Here is a 22,044-nt window from a genome sequence, read left to right on the forward strand (position 1 = left end):
TTTACTGCAAGCCCACCGTGTCCTCCACTGGTGAGTGCTTTGGGGTCCGAGAAGCCCCAACCCTGCGCAGCTCCAGCACCCAAGGTCAGCCTCCCTGCATCTCCACGATCTGCGTGGGGCCCTTCTGCTGTTTGCTGTGCACCGCGTTGTTTGGCTACTAGCCGGCTGGCTTGTGGCCTTCTGAACGACGCCCAACGACTTCACGACTGCTGGTCTGGTTGCTCCAGACTGGCCCTTGCTTCCTTCTTGAAGAGAGGCACCCCGGACCCTCCTGGTCCACTCCAGACGCCATTTTAAGTCCACCGCGTGGGCTTGAATTTGCCAAGGCTTTGTTGCCCAATCCTGGGTCCAGCGACGCCGACAGCTTCTATCTTCGTGGGACAGCTCGATCCTCCATCCTGGTCGCCGACAACGCCTCCTGGTCCGTGAGATCTTCGAGTCAAGCGTCACCCACTCACCTTGTCGAGGGGGCTACCATCCGGTGCCCTCCTGGTGCCCACTGACTACTGGCTAGTAGTCTCGAACTTGGTCCCCTCTGCTTTCAGGTGTCATCTATCTTCGAGATCCAGGCTTGGATCCAACTGAACTTTCTTCACTGGTCACCGGCCAGCATCTTTTCTTCCGGCTCCTGGTCCGTCTACGAGGATTCCCGACGTCTTTTCAGACCTATGCAGCTGCAGCCCCTGGGCTAGGTAACTTCGGCATTTCGGTGCCCCAGCATAGCCTCACTATCCAAGGGTCAGAATCTACTTTCGTTTTCTCCCTACCAGGTCGGGTTCGCCCGAGAACACTAACTTTCTATTTCCTAGCTACCATAGACTTTTGTCCGCATCTCGCGTGAGAGTGCACACACTGCACCCGAGTCCCCTAGGCCTCCTAGAAGTAATCTAACGATTCCCTAGTCAAGTCCTAGCGATTCCAAAAGCTATTAGTACTGTACTTACCTGCTAGGAATTTCACATTCCACTTTCAGAGTATATGGTTTTCCGTGCCCCTCGGGCATTTGTATATACTGTGCTAACTTAAGTATTTTTGTAAGAGTTTTGGTTTGTGCTTAGTACCCTGTCCTCATAAAGAGTACAGGGCTGTTGTGATCTTTAATAAATAACTGTTTATTTTCATAACACTTGTGTGGTGTCCTTTCACTTGGTGTTCAAGGGGTATATGTGTGGTAAACAGCTGGCTTAACACGCCCTCTCGAGTCTTTAGCCTTAGACTGCTCTTATCCATGCTACTAGGATAGCTGGTCTATAAGGTTGACTTACAACCAATCATCAATAAGGGTTGCTGGACTGATACATAGTGTTCACTAGAATAGTGAGCACTGCATATCAGGCCACCTTCTCACATTGGTGAGCAGCGGTTGGGATTTGAGCTTGCTGTTGTTTTACCACACGTATCCTAAGAATATCTTGTTGAAAGATCACATAAGTACTGTTAGGTACATATAACTAAAGCTTAGAATACTCTGAGTTCTACTGAACCAGCTGTTGTAGCTCCTCAAGGCTTAGCACACCTTGGCTGCAACTCTTAGCAAGGGATCAGTAGGAAAACACATAGTGTAGGTAGGTGCATCACTTACACCACACTAGAAACAGTATGTCGGACAAAGGAGGAAACTCTGAGTATCCCCTTGTGTCAGTGGACCCTCCACAGGTCCCTTCTAAATATACTGCTCTTAGCTTCCATGAGATGAGACAAGTGTGTACTCTCAGGAAACTAAAACAGGGGTCTAACCCCACCACTTCCTTTCTGATTGGTCTCTTAGAGGCTTATGATGCCAGTAGGGCTGGTAACCCAGACCCTTCTAATCCAGAAGGAAGTATGCCCTCCTTACAGGGTCCCTTTGATATCCATCCCCTCCATGAGGCCGATGATGCTGAGGATGAGTTGTCTGGGGATGAGGCAGATAAGGGACAGCTAGAAGTCAGTAGACTAAGCAGGTCCAACTTAAGCAGACATGAGCTTGGTACTGGGGGACCCCTGGGCCCACTCTCAGGTCAGCTTAACATTGGGAATGGACGAGTTAGGTCTCTATCAAGAGGCTCTAACAGATCCTTTCGAACCAATGGCTCTCTCAACTCTTCTCACAGAGGAATGTCTTCCCCTAAGAGGAGAGTGTATGAAGCTGAAGAAAGGGCAGTCAAACTGAGGATTGAAAGGGAAGAACTTGCCCTGGCCAAAGAGAGACTCGCCCTTGCTAGAGAGCAAGAATTATGTGGGCTACAGCCCACTGGTGGCAGCAATAATCCTAGCAATAGGGAAAGGAGTTTTGATAAAAAGCACCTGAATAAGATAGTGCCCCCCTTTAAAGAAGGGGATGACATCCACAAATGGATTACTGCTTTGGAGAGAGCCTGCACTGTGCAGGGTGTTCCCCAAAGTCAGTGGGCAGCTATCTTGTGGCTCTCCTTTGATGGTAAAGGTAGAGATAAGCTCCTCACCACAAGGGTGGAGGATGCTAACAATTACAAAATCTTGAAGAATGTACTGGTTGACGGGTTTGGTTTAACCACTGAACAATACAGGATGCTGTTCAGAGACACCCAGAAAACTCAGTCTCAAGATTGGACTGACTTTGTTGATTGTGCCACTAAGGCTTTTGAAGGCTGGCTACTGGGTAGTAAGGTTACTGATTTTAAAGGATTGTATAATCTAATTATGAGGGAGCAAATCTTAAATAATTGTCAGAACCAGTTATTACATCAGCACCTGGTAGACTCTGATCTGACCTCTCCACAGGAATTGGGTAAGAGGGCAGACAAATGGGTCAGAACCAGGGTTAGGCCTAAAAACCAGGGTGGTGACCAGAAAAAGGAATCAACCAAGCCTCAAGAGAAGGGTGGGGATAAATCCACAGAGAAGACTTCCCAAGGGCCCCAAAACTCCAACAAGGGTGGTGGGTCCCAGAACACTCCTTCAGAACAGAAGAAACCTTATTGCCATACCTGTAAACAGGTGGGTCATTACAAAAGTGATGCCAGTTGCCCTAAAAATGGTAATAAGGGAAACATACCCCCAGGTAATACTCCTAAAGAACAAGTTACTTACCTTCGGTAACGATATATCTGTAAGAAACATTAGTTAGTGTTAGATTCCTTACCTTAGAATATCCCCAGGCGTCAGTCTGGATCCGGAAACTTTTGCGTAGCAGTACCCCTGCGCGTCGGTAGGCGTCGTCTGCAGGCGTCCCCTGCGGCTCCGCGTCCGTCGTCGGCGTCGTGCGCCGTGATGACGTCGCTGGAGTACATAGACGCCGCCTCCGCGCGCTGACGTCAGTTCTTTGCACACAGCATTTCCGCGCCAGGAGACGCAGAGCCATGAGAGAACCAACACTGGTGCCATGTAAAAACTAGGGCCCTGAAAGGGATGACCTTAACCCTAGGTATCAGTTCGCAGAACGGGGAGGATGGGTGGGTTCGGTAAGGAATCTAACACTAACTAATGTTTCTTACAGATATATCGTTACCGAAGGTAAGTAACTTGTTCATCTGAAAGAAACACGTTAGTGTTAGATTCCTTACCTTAGAATACATACCCCAGCAATACCAACCCCGGTGGTGGGTCTGCGAACCAATACAACTACACCAGAAAGTCCTGGAGGACAGAACGGCCAAAGAAGCCATCCCTCCGGACTTGGCTGTCCAGGCAGTAGTGCCTCGCAAAGGTGTGCAGCGAGGCCCACGTAGCCGCTTGGCAAATGTCCTGCAAGGGGACTCCCCGGCCCAGGGCAGTGGTAGCCGCCGTGGCCCGAGTGGAATGGGCCCTCAGCCCAACAGGAGGCTCCTTCCGAGCCAAAGAGTAGCACGCTTTGATGCAGAGGACGACCCATCGAGAGATGGTTCGTTTACAGACCGCCCGTCCCTTCTCCGCACCCACGTAGCCAACAAACAGTTGGTCATCCACCCGGAACTGGCGTGTGCGATCCATGTAAAATGAAAGCGCACGTTTTGGGTCCAGACGATGGAGCCGCTCTTCATCCTTCGAAGGATGCGGAGGCGGGAAGAAGGAAGGGAGGGTAATGGACTGCCCGATGTGAAAGGCCGAAACAACCTTGGGCAGGAAAGAAGGCCTAGTCCTCAGAACCACCTTATCAGGATGAATGGACAGGAAAGGAGGTTGGACAGAAAGAGCCTGGAGCTCACTCACTCTCCTGGCAGAGGTGATGGCAACCAGGAAAGCCGTCTTTAAAGTCAGGAGACGGAGAGGACAAGAATGAAGGGGCTCAAAGGGAGCACACATTAGAAAGGTCAGAACCAGGTTCAAATCCCACTGAGGCATCACAAACGGAACAGGTGGAAACATGTGAGTGATGCCTTTCAAGAATCGAGTTACAATCGGGGATTTGAACAAAGAAGGCTGATCAGGAAGCCTTAAAAAGGCTGAAAGGGCAGAAAGGTAGCCCTTGATAGTGCCCAAAGCAGAGCCCTGCTGGGCAAGAGAAAGAAGAAACAGAAGAACCTCCGAAAGAGGGGCAGAAAGAGGATCCACAGCCTTTGCTGTGCACCATGCCACAAATCTGTTCCACCGACAGGCGTATACCGACTTAGTGGAGGGACGCCTGGCTGCCAGAATAACATCACAGACTTCAGGAGGCAAGTCAAATGGCCTCAACTGTCGCCGCTCAATCTCCAAGCATGGAGGTGGAGACTGGACAGGTTCGGGTGGAAGACCGTCCCCTGCTGCTGCGACAGAAGGTCCTCCTGAAGGGGCAGGCGGATCGGGGGACCGACTGACATGTTGAGTAGCTCGGGATACCAGTATCTTCGAGCCCAGTCCGGAGCCACAAGGATAACTTGGGCCCGGTCGCGCCTGATCTTCTTCAGCACTCTGGGCAGAAGTGGTATAGGCGGAAAGGCGTATAACAGACCGCAACTCCACTCGCGCCGAAAGGCGTCGCCGTGCGAGTGCCGTCTTGGAAACTCCAACGCGCAGAACTGATGACATTGCGCGTTCTCTTCGGTGGCGAATAGATCTAACCAAGGCTCTCCCCATTGCAGAAAGATGCCTTGCGCCACGTCCGAGTTCAGACGCCATTCGTGATCCATCGAGCACCGACGGCTGAGTTCGTCCGCCCTGGCGTTCAGAGAACCTGCCAGGTGTTGAACCGTCAGAGTCACGCCCTGACGTTCCAGCCAATGCCAGAGGCGCAGAGCCTCCTGGCAAAGGGTCCACGACCCCACACCGCCCTGTTTGTTGCAGTACCACATGGCGGTGGTGTTGTCGGTGAACACCTGCACCACACTCCCGTTGACAAAGGGGAGGAATGCCTTCAGTGCCAGACGAATCGCCCGCAGCTCCAACAGGTTGATATGGAGCCGGGACTCCGCCGGAGACCAGATGCCTCTGATCTCTGCCTCTCCCAAGTGGCCACCCCAGCCCTGGAGGGACGCGTCCGTCACGACAACGTGCTCCGGTTGGGGAAGGGAGAGGGACTTGCCCCTGACCCAATCGCGGTCCGCAAGCCACCACTACAGTTGTCTCGCAGTGCCCTCCGAGATCAAGACGTGGTCGGACAAGTTGCCCTGATGCTGGGCCCACTGAAACTTCAGGTCCCACTGCAGAGCCCGCATCCGCCACCGAGCGTGATGCACCAGAAGGATGCAGGAAGCCATCAGTCCCAGCAGCCGCAGCGTCAACCTGACCGAAACCCGGGATAGCGGCTGAAAGATGGGAATCAAAGCCTGAATATCCCGAACCCGCCGTTCCGGAGGATAAACCCGAAACTGCGCCGAGTCCAGAACCGCTCCGATGAAAAGGAGCTTTTGAGAGGGACACAGGTGTGATTTCGGCACATTGATGGAGAACCCCAGGTCGTGCAAGAGGTCTGCCGTCATCTGAAGGTGGTGGACGACTGTCTGGGGCGAGCCCGCCTTCAACAACCAGTCGTCTAGGTAGGGGAAGACTGAAACCCCCAACCTGCGCAGATGGGCTGCGACCACCGCCATCACCTTTGTGAACACCCGTGGGGCGCTGGTAAGGCCGAAGGGAAGCACGATAAACTGAAAATGCTCCTGGCCTACCGTGAACCGCAGGTAACGCCGGTGGGCCGGCAGGACGGGGATGTGAAAATAGGCGTCCTGCAAGTCCAACGCTACCATCCAGTCTTGTGGGTCTAGAGCAGCCAAGACCTGAGCTAACGTCAACATCTTGAACTTCTCCTTCCGGAGGAAGCCGTTGACGTTCCTTAGATCCAAGATAGGACGTAGGCCCCCCTTGTCCTTCTTGGGCACCAGAAAGTAGTGGGAATAACAACCACGCCCTACTTCTGGCCCAGGAACGCGCTCGATGGCCCCCTTGGCCAAGAGGGCCGTAACTTCCTCCTGCAGAAGCGTCAAGTGGTCCCCCGACACACGGTGGTTCTGCGGTGGCATGGCTGGAGGAGAGGTCTCGAAGGGGAGGGAGTAGCCCCTTCGGACGATTTGCAGCACCCACCTGTCCGAAGTGATCGTGCGCCAGTGAGCGTGGTGATGGCGAACCCTGCCACCCACTGGCGTCACATGGGGCCGAAAGCACGGACTAGGAGGATTTTGGGGTAGATGCTGCGGGGGAAGGTGTGGTCTGACCCCGCCGTTGTCCCCGACCGCCACCACGGCGGTTTCCACGGCCGCCACCGCGTTGGAAGGATTGTTGCGGCGCGTGGCTGGCAGCACGTGTGGGGGCGCCCCTTCCTTGGCCACGAAAGGGACGAAACGAACCCGGTTGCTGACGCTGGGTCGAGAGACCCAAGGACTTGGCCGTGACCCTGGAGTCCTTGAAGCGTTCCAGCGCGTGGTCCGCTTTGTCACCGAACAGGTGACAGCCATCAAACGGCATGTCCATCAGGGCATTCTGGACATCAGCCGAAAAATTGGCGGATCTCAGCCAGGCGTGGCGACGAATCGCCACCGTCGTAGACATAGCCCTGCCCAGCGAGTCGGTCGTATCAAGACCACACCGAATTGAATATTTCGCTGCATCTCGGCCCTCAGCCACAGCCTGACCGAGCTTTGCCCGCACCTCCATGGGGCATTCTGGCAGCAGCTCCGCGACCGTATCCCACACAGAGTGGGTGTAGCGGCCCAAGAGGCAGGCGGTGTTGCAAGACCGCAGGCCCAAACTAATGGACGAGAAGACCTTTTTGCCAAACTGGTCATACCTCTTGGATTCCCGGTCGGGCGGGGCCGACGGGAATGCGGACTGGGAGGTCGAGGCCTGGATCACCAGACTCTCAGGAGTGGGGTGGGTAGACAGGTACTTGGGGTCGTCCGGACAAGGACGGTGGCGCCTGGCCACGTTCCGATCAACAGGCGCACCTGAAGCGGGCCTGGACCACGTGCCCAACAGAACGTCAGACAAGGCTTCATTAAACGGCAGCAGTGGCTCCACTGGGCATGACTGCGGTTTGAAAACCTCGGTGAGGATGTTAGGCCTCACGGCCGCGACGGGGAGCTCAAGGTGTAAGGCCTTGGCAGCCCTCATCAGCACCACAGAATAGGCAGCTCCCTCCACCGATGCCACGGTTGGAGGAGAGATCAAACCAGGGTTAGGGGAGTCGTCCAAACCACTGGCATCCCCCAAGTCACCTGTCCAGTCCGGGTCATACTGGCACTCGCGAGCCAGAGGGTCCTCGGACCCCTCCCAACCTTCACCGTACTCCTCATCCTCTCCGTATTCGGAGTCAATGATGAAGACCGGCTCCTCGGGGTTCATGGGCCCCATCGGCGCCGGGACCGGCGTCGTGCGACGCCCGTCCGGCGCCGCGTCCGGCGTCGGAGAAGGTAAGGGGACGGCGCCGCCCGGAGCCGGCGCCGGAACCCCACCGCCGGCCGGAACCGGCAGTGGAGAACCGGCACCGCGCGGGGGCGGCGTCGGGGGTAACCCCGATGGCAACGGCGCCGGGGAGGCCGGAAGACCAGCCGGCGCCGATCCCGAAGGCCCCTGCGGCGCCGGGGTCGGAGCCGTCGGCGGCGCCGGGGCCGGAGCACCCGACGGCGCCGAGGCAGGGACACCCGAACCGCTAGGGCCCCCAGACGGTAGCACTGGGCCCGAAGGCGCCGTAGGCCCCGTCGGAGAAGCGAGCGCCCTCATGGCCATGAGGAACGCCTCGATCTCCTCAGGCGTCGCGCCATGCCCAGGGACCGGAGGGTATGAGGCAGGCCGCGCCGGCGACTCTCGCGGAGCCGCGGGGTTGGGGTCACCCGAGCCCCCGGCCGCATCGCGCGAGCGTCGGGGGGAGTCGGGGGTACGATGACGACGCCCCGACTTCTTGTGCTTCTTACCTGACGAGCCTGACGAGTGGTGTCGACTTCCGGAGCGCCCGGCGCGGCTCCGCGACCGCTCCCTCGAACGCTCTCTCGACCTCCGGCCGGACCGGGACCGCTCCCGGTCCCGACGTGGGGCCGACACCCGGAGCTCCAGCAGCTTGCGGGACCGCTCCCGCCTAGCCTTGTTGGTAAGGGCCCGGCAGTCGACGCAGGAGTCCACGTCGTGGTCAGGGCCCAGACACCGGAGGCAGAGGCGGTGATGGTCTGTGACCGACATCGTGCGCTCACAGTCATCGCAATTCTTAAACCCAGGCATCCTATCAGGCACCGTAGAGGAAAAAACAATTGAAAAACTTGGTCAAAGACCGGAGTACTGCTCTTCAGATCTGCGTCCACCGGCGCGGAAAAAAGAAGAACTGACGTCAGCGCGCGGAGGCGGCGTCTATGTACTCCAGCGACGTCATCACGGCGCACGACGCCGACGACGGACGCGGAGCCGCAGGGGACGCCTGCAGACGACGCCTACCGACGCGCAGGGGTACTGCTACGCAAAAGTTTCCGGATCCAGACTGACGCCTGGGGATATTCTAAGGTAAGGAATCTAACACTAACGTGTTTCTTTCAGATCCTCCTGTTACCACTAGTGGTAATCCCCCAGGTGATGGGAGTGCCCCCAAGAATGTGGTGGGCATTACTTTGGGCAATCAGGAGGACTATGGCCTAGCCAGGTTCCCTGACCACACTCTTGTCTGTGAGACTGGCATGGGGTTTGCCAACTTCACTACTGGACCCCACATTTTGGGAAAGTATAGACAAGAAGTTTTAGTGAATGGTCAGAAAGTTGAGGCATTCAGAGACACAGGGGCCAGCCTCACCATGGTGAGTGACCATCTGGTCCCCTCTGCTCAACTGACCCCTGGTTTTACTTATCAGGTGACAGACATTCATGGAGTGAAGAGAAGGCATCCCATGGCAGTAGTCAAGCTCAGTTGGGGTAATGTCACAGGGCCCATGAGGGTGGCAGTGACAGATAACCTACCTGTAGATTGCTTACTGGGGAATGACCTGGAACTCTCAGCATGGGCTGAGGTGGAGCAAGAAACTCACTCCAGAATGATAGGCCTATCCAGACAGGTTAGTGGGGCAGTAATAGCTACAGCCCCAGTCCAAGCACCATTCCTCCCTGAAAAGGTTGGAAGGGCAGTGGTAGCCACTGCCCAGGCTCAGACAGACTTTCCAGAGCAGGATAGGAGGGCTGTGACAGTCACAGCCCAAACACAAACTGAGTGCCCTCCTGAAAAGGTTGGCAAGGTTGAAATGGTCTCAGCCTCTACTCAAACAGATAGTGAGGTTGTGAAGCCTGAAACAATGGATCACTCCACTCAAACAGAGAGCATTGAGGAGGAAGAAGAGTCTTCCCCCTCCCAGACACTAGGTGAGAGCCAGCCTCCTCAGGGAACTGACTCTACCCCTGTTGAAGGAACTGCCCCAGAGGTAGTCAGGCCTAGCCTGGCAGAGCCCCTGATGGCAGTGGAACCTTCCCAGGTGGGACCCAGTCTGGAGCAGGTAACCTGCACCTCTCTACCCTGCCTCAGTCAGCCCAGGGCTGAAGAGGACAGGGAGGCCAGTGGTGGACCCCAAAGGGCCCCCTGTCCAAAAGAACCCCTTAATCAGCAGATTAGGATCACTGAAGCTAGTAACCCTAGCCAAGTGAAAATAGAACATACTCCTGAGGGATCCCCCTTAAAAGTAGTTAGGGAACTCCCACAGCTGGACACTGTTGGGCACAGCCAAACATGGGGCCTAAAAACCCCAGACCTGACCTGTCCCTCCAGTAAGCCAAACAGAGGGACTCAGCCTCCAGCTTTAGGTAGCCAGAGGCTGACCCTGAGAGCTCAGTGCATCTCAGCTAAAGAAAGAAAGGCACACATGATGGATGGTGATTGGAGGCAGTTGAGCCCAAAGGTAGAGGAGCCTCACTTCAGTACTCCATCCCAGCATCAGCCTTCTTCTTTCCCCAGACACACCAGAGACAGAGATTCCCTATGGTGGAGACCCTCAGATACCCTTAGGGTGAGGGGTTGCCTAGTGGACCATGACACAGGGGGAAACCAAGCCAGAGCTGGTCCTTCCTTATATGGCCACTTAGGTAATAGAGGCTTACCTGGACAAGGATAGCCTTATCTCCTTTCGTTTGGGGGGGGGGGTTGTGTAGGAAGGTACATCCTGACTATGGTTGCCCCCAACTTTTTGCCCTGTGTTTTAGCTGGTTTTTGACATAGTCGACCTGGGACCCTGCCAATCAGGACCCCAGGCCTACTGCTCTCTCGTTAAAATGGATTCCATGTACCCTAGGTACATTTCCAATTGGTACTGGGCCACCCTATCAGACCCTGTAACTCAGGGCATGGGTGTACCCAGGGCTGCCAGGGGCTGCAGCATGTATTATGCCACCCCTGGCTGGCCTCCTAAATTTGACACAACTGGCTGCATGACAGCTGGGGCAAAGTCGTGTAATCACCCTTTGCTGTAGGTGTAGTATACCTATACCTAACCCTAAAATGGACACACAGATTCCTATCAGTCACTCCTATGGCAGGCCTTGACAATCCTGAAGGCAGAGTGCTTGGAATCGTGTGAGATGGTGCTCTGGCATGAGCTGAGCCTGTCTGCAGCTTGCGGAACCAAGTCCTAATAGCTGTTCCATGATATCGCATACCATATACTCTTAAGTGCATTATAATCCTCGCGGTTAAATGCTAACTTTGGTATTGCTTTATCAAAACATGTCGAGTAAGGTGTCATACGAATTGGAATACTAACCCCTCGCCAATTCTGGCGACGGGGTTAGCATTCCACCCTTCTAGAGGGACACGACATGTAGGTAACTGTGAACCCCGGTTAAAGTTAACTGAAGCCTCAGCTCCACAAAATGGATGCTGCCACCACAGACACGAGTCTGACCTCCTGCTGCTGGGAGTCCTTCCAGCGAGGGAGGCCTGGACAAAGGGTTTCCTGTCCGGGGCGGTGCTAGCACCGTCCCAGACATGGTTTTGTGTATCCTGGGTAGGCAGGGCTTTACAGGAAGGTGACTGCTGAGTGGCACCCCGGTGCTCACTACGCATAGGCCGGTCTGAACCAGTTCCAGGGGCACACCAGCCCCTGGCCTGGGGAAGTCCGGCATGGCTGAGGGGTGTAACCACCCCCCCTCCTAGTCCCACCCATAGGCAGGACCTAGTCACCGGGTCAGCCCCCTTTTTTAGTATAAAGATGGGAGCGGGCCCCCTGTTCAAATTAGATCATCTTTGGAATCAAGATACCACTTTCTTCGAAAGGACTTCACGATTTCTTCTTCAAGATTCTCCCTTGTGGCTAAGGAGTAGTCACCCTGCATCAAGCGGGCACCATCCTAAAGAACACTGCGGTCTGCTGCAAGTCCTTCATCACGAATCAGACGACCCAGCTCGACGAGACCCGGCTTCCCTGGCACCTCTGACCTCTACTCACCTCTACAGCCAAGCTGAGAACCGTGAGTGCGACGAGACCTCGAGGGACCGACGATCGCCAAGACTGCACGACATCTTTACTGCAAGCCCACCGTGTCCTCCACTGGTGAGTGCTTTGGGGTCCGAGAAGCCCCAACCCTGCGCAGCTCCAGCACCCAAGGTCAGCCTCCCTGCATCTCCACGATCTGCGTGGGGCCCTTCTGCTGTTTGCTGTGCACCGCGTTGTTTGGCTACTAGCCGGCTGGCTTGTGGCCTTCTGAACGACGCCCAACGACTTCACGACTGCTGGTCTGGTTGCTCCAGACTGGCCCTTGCTTCCTTCTTGAAGAGAGGCACCCCGGACCCTCCTGGTCCACTCCAGACGCCATTTTAAGTCCACCGCGTGGGCTTGAATTTGCCAAGGCTTTGTTGCCCAATCCTGGGTCCAGCGACGCCGACAGCTTCTATCTTCGTGGGACAGCTCGATCCTCCATCCTGGTCGCCGACAACGCCTCCTGGTCCGTGAGATCTTCGAGTCAAGCGTCACCCACTCACCTTGTCGAGGGGGCTACCATCCGGTGCCCTCCTGGTGCCCACTGACTACTGGCTAGTAGTCTCGAACTTGGTCCCCTCTGCTTTCAGGTGTCATCTATCTTCGAGATCCAGGCTTGGATCCAACTGAACTTTCTTCACTGGTCACCGGCCAGCATCTTTTCTTCCGGCTCCTGGTCCGTCTACGAGGATTCCCGACGTCTTTTCAGACCTATGCAGCTGCAGCCCCTGGGCTAGGTAACTTCGGCATTTCGGTGCCCCAGCATAGCCTCACTATCCAAGGGTCAGAATCTACTTTCGTTTTCTCCCTACCAGGTCGGGTTCGCCCGAGAACACTAACTTTCTATTTCCTAGCTACCATAGACTTTTGTCCGCATCTCGCGTGAGAGTGCACACACTGCACCCGAGTCCCCTAGGCCTCCTAGAAGTAATCTAACGATTCCCTAGTCAAGTCCTAGCGATTCCAAAAGCTATTAGTACTGTACTTACCTGCTAGGAATTTCACATTCCACTTTCAGAGTATATGGTTTTCCGTGCCCCTCGGGCATTTGTATATACTGTGCTAACTTAAGTATTTTTGTAAGAGTTTTGGTTTGTGCTTAGTACCCTGTCCTCATAAAGAGTACAGGGCTGTTGTGATCTTTAATAAATAACTGTTTATTTTCATAACACTTGTGTGGTGTCCTTTCACTTGGTGTTCAAGGGGTATATGTGTGGTAAACAGCTGGCTTAACACGCCCTCTCGAGTCTTTAGCCTTAGACTGCTCGTATCCATGCTACTAGGATAGCTGGTCTATAAGGTTGACTTACAACCAATCATCAATAAGGGTTGCTGGACTGATACATAGTGTTCACTAGAATAGTGAGCACTGCATATCAGGCCACCTTCTCACACGTCTAACGTATGGAGCATTCTTTCCGCCACCGTTTGTGGGTTTTGGAAGAATGCCGGCAAGTCTATAGTTTGGTTGAGATGAAAATGTGACACCACCTTTGGAAGGAATTTGGGGTTAGTACGTAGCACTACCCTATTTGGATGAATCTGAATGAATGGCTCTTGTATTGTGAGCGCTTGTAGCTCACTAACACGCCTCAGTGACGTAATAGCAATCAGGAAAGCTACTTTCCACGTTAGGAATTGTAGTTCACACGAGTGCAGTGGCTCAAATGGTGGTCCCATCAGTCTGGTGAGGACCACATTGAGGTTCCACACCGGAGCTGGCGGTGTTCTTGGGGGAATGACTTGTTTCAGACCTTCAAGGAAAGCTTTAATGGCAGGCACTCTGAAGAGAGAGAGATGCTGCCTATTCTGAAGGTAAGCTGCGATAGCGGATAGATGTATCCGAATAGAAGTGAACGCTAGCTTGCACTTGTAAAGATGCAACAGCTAGCAAATGATGTTAGGGATAGATGCATCTAGCGGGTTGATGTCATTGGTCGTGCAGTAAATGACAAAACGCTTCCATTTTGCCGCATAGCATGCTCTGGTTGTTGGCTTCCTTGCCTCCTTGATGATGTCCATGCATTCAGGAGGTAGGTTGAGGTATCCAAACTCTAAGACTTCAGGAGCCAGATCGCCAGGTTGAGCTGTTGCGGATCTGGATGCTGAATTTCTCCATGGTTCTGCGTCAAAAGCCTGGGCGTGAGGCGCAGTCTTTGATGCGGTACCACTGAGAGTTCGAGGAACGTGGTGTACCAGGCCTGGCGCGCCCACGTTGGAGCAACTAGGATGAGTGTCATCGAGTGTTGCCTTAGTTTTTTCGCCACCAGTGGTATCAGAGGTGTCGGCGGAAAAGCGTACGCAAATTTGCCTGACCAGTTCATCCATATCGCATTGCCCTGCGATTGCAGGTGTGGGAACCTGGCGGCGAAGCTTTGGCATTTTGCGTTCTCCCTTGTGGCGAACAGGTCTATCTCTGGATGACCCCACCTTTGGAAGTACGGCTGGAGTACTGATGGATGTATCTCCCACTCGTGCATTTGATGGCTGTATCTGCTGAGCAGATCCGCCATCTGATTGTCCTTCCCTGGGAGGCGTTCTGCCATGAGGAAGATGTTCCTCTGAATGGCCCACTTCCACATGCTCTGAGCCAGATGAGACAGCTGCGGTGAGTGGGTGCCCCCCTGCTTCTGGATGTAGTACATCGCGGTCATGTTGTCCGTCCGGACTAACACCACTTTGTTGCATAGATGTACAATGAAGGACTTGAGCGCCATGAAGATCGCCATCAGTTCTAGATAGTTGATGTGCATCTTCTGTTGCTGCGTCGTCCATAGTCCCTGCACTGTGAAATTGAGCAGATGAGCTCCCCATCCCTGGAGAGATGCGTCCGTTGTCAGGATAATCTGTGGCACTGGCTCCTGGAACAGTCGGCCCTTGCAAAGGTTGTGTGGAGTCCACCAATGCAGAGAGTCGTATGCCCGACTGGTAACCAACACTAGGTCTGTCAATTGTCCCTGAGCCTGTGTCCACTGATTTGCTAAGCACTCCTGGAGCGGGCGCATATGCAACCGTGCGTGAGGGACTATGAAGATGCAGGAGGCCATCATGCCTATCAACTGCATGAACACTCTCGCTGGAAGTGAGTGTTGTGGTCTGAACCTTTGGATTAGAGACTGCATGCTCTCTATCCTGACTTGGTTTGGTTGAGCTTTGGCCGTCAGGGTATCGATTGTCGCACCTAGAAACTGCCGGACATGTGCCGGCTGAAGATGCGACTTTGGGTAATTCAACGAGAAACCCAAGTCGTGAAGGAGGTGAATGGTAGTCGACATGTCCGCGGCGCACTGTTGTTCCGACTTGGCTTGAACGAGCCAGTCGTCCAGGTAGGGGTAGACATGGATGTTCTGCCTCCTGAGGTGCGCTGCCACTGTCGCCAGGCACTTGGTAAACACCCTTGGGGCCGTGGTGACTCCGAAGGGTAGGACCTTGAACTGATAATGCCTGCCTTGGATAGTGAACCTGAGGTATTTTCTGTGGGACGGGTGTAGTGGAATGTGGAAATAAGCATCCTTGAGGTCTAAGGTTGCTAAGAAGTCCCCTTGGTTTAACAAGGGAAGAATCTGTTTCAGTGTAAGCATATGGAAATGTTCTGACAGTATATACAGGTTGAGTGGACGGAGATCCAGAATCGGTCTGAGAGATCCGTCCTTCTTTGGAATAAGGAAGTACAGGGAATATACCCCCGTGCCTTCCTCCCCCACTGGCACGAGCTCGATTGCTCCTTTTTGCAGCATTACCACCACTTCCTGCTGCAATAAGTGCAAGTGCTCTGCGGACATAGGCCTTTGTCTTGGTGGAATGTTGGGTGGAGTGGATTTTAACTCTAGACAATAACCGTACTGGACAAGTTGTCGCACCCACCTGTCTGTGGTGATGTTGAACCAGACGGGCAGGAACTGCTGTAGTCTCCCCCCGACAGGTGTTAAGTGGTCGGGGGGCAGTGACAGAGAGTCACTGTTTGCTTGGGGTAGAGGAGCGTGAGTTGTTGTTCCCTTTACCGCGTCCTCTGGTGCTGTTTCCTCTGTAGCCCCCCTTGTTCTGTTTGGGGTACGAGGATTGTGCTCCACCTCTAGAGAATTGTGACTGCTGACCCATCTGTCCTCTGGTGACTCCACGTGCACCTGAGCGACGAAAAGTATTGCCACGAAACTGTTGTGATTGAAGGGCCCCCATAGATTTGGCAGTTTCGGTGTCTTTTTTAATTTTTTCTAGGGTGGTGTCAACATCTGGACCAAACAGTCTATCAGGATTGACTGGTTGATTAAGTATGGTTGTCTGAATGTCAGGTTTAAACCCCGATATGCAGAGCCACGCCTGTCGTCTCAGCATGACGCTAGTGTTAATGGTCCTAGCGGCTGTGTCCGCGGCATCAAGTGCACACTTTATGGCCGCGTTGGAGATCAGTTGTCCTTCCTGTATAATCATTTTGGTGCCCTCTTGAAACTGTGGAGGAAGGTGTTGCACAATTTGCTCTAGGGTGTCGTAATGCGACCTATCATAACGTGCCAATAGTGCCTGTGTATTTGCAATACGCCAGAAATTGGCAGCCTGCGCAGCTACCCTTTTGCCTCCTGCCTCTAGCACTTTGGACTCTTTATCCGGGGGAGGAGCTTCACCCGTTGTTTGGGAGTTGGCCCTCTTTCGGGCATTTGCGACCACCAGGGAGTCAAGCGGCAACTGTCCCCGAATGTATGCAGGGTCTGCAGGTGCTGGTCTGTACTTTTTTTCAATACGTGGATTGACCACCCTCACCCTGGTAGGCTCTTTAAAGATGTCCGCCGCATGCTTGAGGACCCCTTTGAGCATAGGCAGTGTTTTTACAGTTCTTTCGGAAACTGAAAAAGTGTCAAATAGAAAATCCTCTTCAACAGGGTCAGCATGCATGTCCACATCATGATTAGCAGCTGCCCTTTCAATGAGTGCATGGAAACCTGCAGAATCCTCTGTTAGGGATGCACGTGTACTGAAAGGCTGTGGGTCTTGTCCCACATTATGGGTGTCTTGGTCACCAAAGTCATCATATGAATCCGGCTGTGCATCTGGTTCATTGACTGGGAAAGTGTATTGGTCATCTTCACCATATCCCTCACCCTCAGAGGGGTCTGGAGACGGAGTTGGGCTCCCTCTTAGAGGGGACTGGATAGGTTCCATGAGGCCTGAGGCGTCCTGTGGATACTTTTTCTTCTTCAGGGGGATGACATAGGAGTCCACCGGCTGTGAAGTTATCTTCCTTTTGTAAAGGGTCAATTTGCCTGTATCAGCGTCGATAAAACACTCCAAATCCTCTTCTGAGTCGAGTACTCGACCTGAAAGTGCCCCTGCCGTTGAAGAATCAGACTTCTTTGGTGTCGATTTTGTTGAGAAGGCCTTCGGCGCTTCTTTTGGCGGCAGAAGGAAGAGGAGTTTACTGGCAGACTTGACCGGAACGTCTATCGCCTTCAGTGGCGATGGCGTCGGCGCTGACGAAACAGCGGCTTTCTCGCTAATTCTTTGTAGTGAAGAAGCGACGAGGGGCGTTTCATTCACAGTGGCCTTTGGCACCGACGAGGAATCCTTGACTTTGCCTTCGGATCCGACGTTCTGTTGGCCCTTCTGAGTCTTGGACGATGATGCCGCGTCCGCCGACCCAGAGGCCCTGGATCGATACGCAGATGTGCCAGCCTTCGATCCGTGTGACTTCGACGGCTCTGTTTCTACCACGCGTCCGACCAACGTCCCAGTCGGAGCCGTGCCGCTGTCTTTGGCGGGCTTTACCGGCGTCGCAGCGGTTGACCTGTGCGTGCCGCCCTTCTTAGAGGATCCCCCCTCTGGCACCGATTTCGACACTGTGGAATCGACAGATTTCTTCGATCTCTGTGGACCGGAGGTCGAGGGAGTCGATGAAGCAGCGTTTTTATTTGTTTTTGGTGGTACGGCCGCCATCTTAGGGACGCTGGAGTCCTTAAGTTTCAGTTTCGTTTTCGGTTCGGCCATTTTAGGTGTAGTCGATACCGCAGGTTTCAGTTTCGGTTTTGATACCGTCTGCGCAGCAAGTATGTCCGTGGCCGGGCCTGAAGGCGGGGCCGTGGCTTGCGCGACGGGGTCTTGGGTAAGGCCGACAGGCGATCCCGTGACCCGTTCTGTATGTCCGTAAACTTCGGGGCATAGCTCATCCCCTGAGCTATCTTCCGCGGCCCCATAAACCTCTTCGACGTCCCCTACCTCGTCGACGTTTTCAAGGCCTTGATCCACGACTCCGTCGTCGTCTTCCGGATCCGCCTCGACCTCCGTCTCGGGCGGGGAGATTTGAAGATGATGGCTCTGGTCCTCCTCTTCTTGCTCGTCGAAGATGTCGTCCGGTTCCGGGGCCGTTTGGTGGGCCTCAAGGCGCACCGCGCGCCGAATCTTGAGTGTCTTCTTGGACCTGAAACTTGCACAGGCCCTGCAGTTTTCTTCGTTATGGTCTGGTGAAAGGCATTTGTTACAGACCGGGTGCACGTCTATATGTGGGTATTTGGCCCCACAGAGCGGACAGAGCTTAAACGGACTCCGCTCCATGCTGGAAAAGTCGCTGTCGAGTCGCGATGAGAAGGCCTCGATGTCCGAAGAGCCAAACTCCGCTGATTCCGGCTCCGAGAGACGGAAGAACTCGAGACCGCACGCAAACAATACCGACGTAATAAATACAAGGTTTTTTGGCCGATTAAAGTTATGTTTTCTCGGTTCCGACAGAGAGACGTCGAGACCGCATCCGAACCCAATGGCGGAAAAAAACAATCTGGGGATGGAGCCGATGCCCATGCGCACTGTAGTCCAGGGGAGGAGCCACCTATCTCAGGATACTTCGAAGACTCTTCCAGCGGCGATCTAATGCTAAGATATGAATTTAGCAGCCCACATGCCTCGAACTTGTATGCACTTAATCCATCTTGCAATGCCTGATTTAGAAATAGGATTGCCTTTATGTGGAGGTGAAAAGGACACAAACAGTTGTTTCAAGTTCAAAAAGCTTTATTCGAAGTGTAAAAACAATTCATAAAAGCATACACTACAATCACAGTCATTAAAATTCATTATGGTTACATTTTTATAAAAAAACACGAATAACCAATTTTAAAATCCATATTCAGTGTTTTTAAACAGATAACACTAGACATTAAAATAGGGGCAAATAGGTTTAAACGCGGCAAGTACATAGCATTATTTCATCAGGGGTACAAAAAATTCTTCGAATATAATGGTCCGTCTTAGTTTCATTATTGCTCTTAAGTACATCGTTACAGTATTGATCGTGTAATGATCTTCCAAAGCCCGTAGTTTATTATAGGCCTCTCTTGAATTTCTTAATCCCCATGTTAGCAAGAGAGGCCTTAGTATTTGACGCCTTGGGTAAGAATATAAAGTGCAATATAAAGTACAGTGGATATGGGATTGAGTTGATGTCTCATCACAGGGGCAGATAAGTTTATCCTTGGACCAATTGTTACACCTTGGGAGAGTTATAAATCTAAAAAACGTTTCAAATCGAAAAGATGTTCATATTCTACAATAAAAAAAAAAAGGTTGGTCAACAACAAGATACAGCTGGATGTTTCTATGTAATGTCACTTAGTCATGGTTTATGACTGATATCTTGGACCGTTCATTTTTCCATCTGATCGATTCAAAGTGTTCCAACAGTGTTCTTTTTAAACTGGGTCTGGAAACAGAATCCATTATGGTTGGATTAGAGAAATATTCTGGATGACCAATGTCAGAAAAGGAGTTCTTAATGTAGGCGAGCCAAGCAATACGTTTTACCCCATTGCATAGCAAACAGTCCTCTATTACCGTTCTATTCAATATTGTGGCTGGATTGGTCCATATGTTATGCCACAGTAAAATTGGTGCCATCTTAATGATATCGGAGATATGTTGTATGGCAAGCTCAGCGTGCAGTACATATGTTGATGTGCTGTTAGGCATTGCCAGAACATACCTTAAGAATGTATTCTCTATTCGTTGAATAGTTTCCAGAGACTGCATCCCCCATAACCCTGCACCATAGGTGCCAATGGAAACGCATTTGGGTTTATAAATTTGAAGGAGCTCCCTGGGTGGCCTTGATCCTATCTTTTTTGAAAAATTTAAAAGTGCTTCTGTTGCTTTAGTAAAGGCTAAAGCTCTCGCTGTGACTGCAGGTTTCCAATTAAGTCGTCTATCCATGTGGACCCCTAAGTAACAGAAAATATCTGCTAGGTCAACACGTTTATTTTCCAAAATTATATTGCATGGTGCTCTGGTTTTCTTTGGGCCACAGGACATAGTGAAGGTCTTGGAGACATTTATAAGAAGCCCACTTTTACTCCTATATTGGGAAAATGTGTTTACCGCATCTTGTAGGCCTCTCTTGGTCTGTGTACATTGTACATCTTGTAAGGATAGGATCGTCTAAGGGAACAGTGATACTGTAGAGTGCCTGGAAATGTTGGACCCATTCCTGTGCGGAAATTGCATTGTCTATTGAAGGGCCCGAGCGCTCCTTCCAAGAATCTTTTTACTACTTGAGATGTAAAGGAGCTTCTCCCTCTTTCTCCTCTTGTGTATGCCACAATCGCTGCCAAGTGTACCCTCAGCGAGGATGAGCTTAGCTTTTATTAGGTGCGTGAGGTATCTTAGCACCGTTGATTCCCTGGTCAGCTTTCTATGGAGTTTTTTCTTGCAGCACCGTTAAGTGAATCTTTTCCATTTTTCCCCATAGCACTTGCGTGTGCTGTGCCTTCTTGCCTCTCGCAGCACCCGCAGGGTGCTCTCTGGTAGTTTTAGATGTGCGAACTCCAAGTCCTCAGGAGCCAGGCTGAGAGGTTGAGGCTCTCCGGCTATGGGTGTAGAACTTTTCCATGGAGAATAGATCTCTTTTTGAGAACTTGTGGGGTTGACCCTGCGCCATCTCCATTATCTGTGAGTACCAGGTCTGCCTGGCCCATTGTGGTGCCACCAGGATGAGTGTCATGTTGCTCGTCATGCATTTGTTGAGAACCCTGGGGATCAGTGGTATCGGGGGAAAAGCGTAGGCAAATGTTTTTGACCAGCTTATCCATATGGCATTCTCCTGGGATAGTGCCTCTGGTTGTCTGGATGCAAAGTACTGGCATTTTGCATTCTGGCGTGTTGCAAACAGGTCTATTGTCGGAGTGCCCCACCTCCTGAATAGTCTCTCTGTTTCCTGTATGTTGAGTTCCCACTCGTGGGATGCTGAAGTCTGCCTGCTGAGCAGGTGCATGGCTAGCAGGTCTATTTTGAGTGGTATTGCCCATCTCCAGATTTTCTGTGCCAAGCTTGACAGAGGGAATGATGGAGTTCCCCCCCTGCTTGTTGATGTAAAACATTGTTGTGGTGTTGTCTGTTTGTATCAGCACCTTCTGGTTGTACAGTTGTTTCTGAAAGGCCTTGAGGGCAAGCAACCCTGTTTTCAGCTCCAGGTAATTGATGTGTCTGACCACATCCGCTGGGCTCCACAGACCCCTCACTCTGAGCCTGTGTGTGGGCACCATCCCTTCTGGGATGCGTCTGTGGTGATGGTCACTGTTGGGTCCGGTGGCGTTAGAGGCTTACCTACTGTTATCCTCTCTTTGATCCACCACGTCATTTCTTCCTGCACCTTGTGCGTTACAACCACTAGATCCTCCCAACTTCCTGTAGATTGTGACCATTGCTGTTGCAGCCACTCTTGGAGTGGTCACATCTGTAGGCGTATATTGGGGACCAGGTGTATGCATGACGCCATCATTCCCAAGATCTTGCTCACTGTCCTCACTGTCAGAGCTCGCCCCTTCTGGTAGTGACGTTTCTTCCTCAGTAGGCTGAGTGTCCTTTTTTCGCTGGGTAACAGCCTGCATTGGACGGTGATGATTTGAGCTCCCAGGAAGATCTTCACTTGCTCCGGTTCCATCGAGCATTTTCCCCAGTGTATGGAGAATCCCAGGCTTGTTAGCGTTCTTGTGACCTGTGGCCTGCTGCGAGGCATTTGGTGAATAACGTTGGTGCGGACTTTAGACCGAATGCCAGGGTTGTGAATTGGTAGTGATCCTTGTTTACTGTGAATCTTAGCATGTGCTTGTGTTGCCTATTCATGGGGATGTGCAGGTACGCATCTTTGAGGTCTACGGTGGACAAGAAGTCCCCGACCTTTATCTGTGGGATGACCTTTTGTAGGGACGTCATCTTGAATTTTAAGTCTTTACATATTTGTTTAGGAACCGTAGATCCAGGTTCGGTTGCCTCTGAGGAGGAGTTCCTG

General features: G+C 52.6%; 1 protein-coding gene and 1 pseudogene across 7 annotated transcripts in view; both read right to left on the reverse strand.

The window, feature by feature from the left end:
- LOC147705753 (eukaryotic translation initiation factor 3 subunit C-like) overlaps nt 1-22,044 on the reverse strand; it is a 638,241-nt gene that overhangs the window by 398,930 nt on the left and 217,267 nt on the right. The gene's annotated exons all lie outside the window — the stretch shown is intronic.
- Nucleotides 15,610-18,512, reverse strand: LOC147705754 (uncharacterized; annotated as a pseudogene). Its single transcript, XR_015297135.1, has one exon. The product of XR_015297135.1 is annotated as an uncharacterized LOC147705754 (transcript).

The sequence above is a fragment of the Lissotriton vulgaris genome, chromosome 7 (genome assembly GCF_964263255.1).
Source record: "Lissotriton vulgaris chromosome 7, aLisVul1.2, whole genome shotgun sequence".
In the NCBI taxonomy this organism is placed as follows: domain Eukaryota; kingdom Metazoa; phylum Chordata; class Amphibia; order Caudata; family Salamandridae; genus Lissotriton; species Lissotriton vulgaris.